We start from the raw sequence: 3496 nt of genomic DNA on the forward strand, positions 1-3496 counted from the left end.
ACAAGGAAGAGAAATCTTGAACGAAACACCGTAAGAATTGAAAATGAACGAAGTAAAAAGGATGAATCACCGGGAAGAATTAGCAAGTGAACGAAAATGTTGGCTAGGATTTAGATACATGAGAACGAAGAGATCAAGAATTGATTAGAGAATATTTGAATGATGCACCAGTAAGATTTTGAGAACAATAGCTAAAAGCTGAGAATGAAAAATTATGATATGATGGCCTCCGAAGAGTCAGACTGAAAAGACTACTGGATTGCTCCGGAAGGATGAAAAGAATTCTCACAACTAAAACAAATTATGAGAGGATGGAAACAAGCTAGAATCACGAATCTTGAAGAGAATGGAGCAAGATTGAGAGAAAAATCTTCTTCGGTCTTCAAATGCAGAGAATGACGACGAGAAACACCACCATGAATTATTTAGACGCTCTAGAAGAATCAAAGCGAAGAGATTGAGCCAACAATGAAAAGAATTTAACCGATCTTGGAGAAAGGCATTTGACTGATGATGAATCATTCTTACGTCAAACTTTGAAAAGAATTTAGGATAGCTCCGGGAAAATAAGAAGAGTCAGGTAAGATCCTAGGAAAAGACCTGTGGGTTAGGGCCCCCCTAGGGCGTGCCCTGGCCTCTCCCCTCCCCCTCCCACCTACATATATGTTGGAGGGGGGCGCCTAGCACAGACCAGATCAATTGTTAGCCGTCTACGGCGCCCCCCCCCCCCCCGCCACCGTTTACACCCCCGGTCATATTTTCATAGTGCTTAGGCGAAGCCCTGCGTAGATCACTTCATCATCAACATCACCACACCATCATGTTGCCGGAACTCATCTACTACCTTGCCGTCTTGCTGGATCAAGAAGCTAGAGGACGTTACCGAGCTGAACGTATGCAGAACAGGGAGGTGTCGTGCGTTCGGTACTTGATCGGTTGGAGCGCGAAGAAGTTCGACTACATCAACCGCGTAATTAAACGATTTCTCTTATGGTCTACGAGGGTACATGGACACACTCTCCCCCTCGTTGCTATGCATCTCCATGGATAGATCATTGTGTGAGCATAGAAAATATCTTGTTTTCCATGCAACGTTTCCCAATAGTGGCATCCGAGCCAGGTCTATGCGTATATGATATTCACAGGTAGAACACAAAGAGTTGTGGGCGGTGATAGCCATACTGCTCACCACCAACGTCTTATTTTGATTCGGCGGTATTGTGGGATGAAGCAGCCCTAACCAACCTTACATGTCCATGCGCATGAGACCGGTTCCACCGACTGACATGCAACTAGTTTTGCATAAAGGTGGTTGGCGGGTGTCTGTTTCTCCTACTTTAGTTGAATTGAATTTGACTATGGCCGGTCCTTGAAGAAGGTTAAAACAGCAAACTTGACGAAACACCATTGTGGTTTTATGCGTAGGTAACAACAGTTCTTGCTAGAAGCTCGTAGCAGCCACGTAAAACTTGCAACAACAAAGTAGAGGACATCTAACTTGTTTTTGCAAGACATGTTGTGATGTGATATGGTCAAGACATGATGTGATATACGTTATTGTATTAGATGATCAAGTTTTGTAAGATATCAGGCAACCGACAGGAGCCTTATGGTTATCTCTTTATTGTATGAAATGCAAACGCCATGTAATTGCTTTACTTTATTGCTATGAGTTAGCAATAGTTGTGGAAGCAATAGTTGGCGAGATGACCATGACGCTACGCTGGAGATCAAGCTGTGAAGCTGGTGACAACGGAGATCATGACGATGCTTTGGAGATGGAGATCAAAAGCACAAGATGATGATGGCCATATCGTGTCACATATTTTGATTCATGTGATGTTTATCTTTTATGCATCTTATTTTTCTTAGTACGGTGGTAGGATTATAAGATGATCCCTTCACTTAATTTCAAGATATAAGTGTTCTCCTTGAGTATGCACCGTTGCTATAGTTCGTCGTTTCAAGACACCACGTGATGATCGGGTGTGATAGACTCTACGTTCACATACAACAGGTGCAAGACAGTTTTGCACATGCCAAATACTTGGGTTAAACTTGATGAGCCTAGCATGTACAGACATGGTCTCGGAACACTGGAGATCGAAAGGTTGAACATGAGTCATATAGTAGATATGATCAACATAGAGATGTTCACCATTGATGACTACCCCATCTCACGTGATGATCGGACATGGGTTAGTTGATTTGGATCATGTATCACATAAATAACTTCAGGGATGTTAATTTAAGTGGGGGTTCATTAGTAATTTGATTAATTGAACTTAAATTTATCATGAACTTATTCTTAATAGTTTTTGCATATCTATGTTGTAGATCAATAGCTTGCGATATAGCTAATAGCTCATATATATTTTTGATATGTTCCTAGAGAAAACTAAGTTGAAAGATGATAGTAGCAATGATGTGGATTGGGTCCGTGATCTGAGGATTATCCTCATTGCTGCACAGAAGAATTATGTCCTTGATGCACCGCTAGGTGACAAACCTGTTGCAAGAGCAGATGCAGACATTATGAACGTTTTGCAATCTCAATATGATGACAACTTGATAGTTTAGTGCGCCATACTTTATGGCTTAGAACCGGGACTTCAAAAATGTTTTTGAATGGCACAGAGCATATGAGATGTTCCAAGAACAGAAAAATTGGTATTTCAGATTCATGCCCGTGTCGAGAGGTATGCGACCTCTGACAAGTACTTTTCCTACAAGATGGAGGAGAATAGCTTAGCTAGTGAGCATGTACTCAGAATGTCTGGGTACTACAATCGCTTGAATCAAGTGGGAGTTAATCTTCCAGACAAGATAGCGATTAACAGAGTTCTCTAGTCATTATCACCAAGCTACTAGAACTTCGTGATGAACTATAATATGCAAGGGATGACAAAAATGATTCCCAGCTCTTCGCGATGATGAAACTGAAATCGACGAAGGTAGAAATCAAGAAAGAGCATCTAGTGTTGATGGTTAACTAGACCACTAGTTTCAAGAAAAAGAGTGAGGGAAAGAAAGGGAACTTCAAGAAGAACGGCAAGAAAGTTGCCACTCCCGTGAAGAAGCCCAAAGCTAGGACCCAGGCTTGAAACTGAGTGCTTCTACTGAGAAGGAAATGGTCACTGGAAGTGGAACTGCCCCAAATACTTGGCGGATAAGAAGGATGGCAAAGTGAACAAAGGTATATTTGATATACATGTTATTGATGTGTATTTTACTAGTGTTCGTAGTAACCCCTAGGTATTTGATACCGGTTCAATTGCTAAGATTAGTAACTCGAAACAGGAGTTGCAGAGACTAGTTAAAAGCAAGGTGACGATGTGTGTTGGAAATGATTCCAAGTTTGATACGATCACCATCACACACTCCCTCTACCTTCGGGGTTAGTGTTGAACCTAAATAAATGTTATTTGGTGTTTGTGTTGAGCATTAATATGATTAGATCATGTTTATTGCAATACATTTATTCATTTATGTCAGA

This window comes from Triticum aestivum, chromosome 4A (assembly GCF_018294505.1).
Source record: "Triticum aestivum cultivar Chinese Spring chromosome 4A, IWGSC CS RefSeq v2.1, whole genome shotgun sequence".
Lineage (NCBI taxonomy): Eukaryota > Viridiplantae > Streptophyta > Magnoliopsida > Poales > Poaceae > Triticum > Triticum aestivum.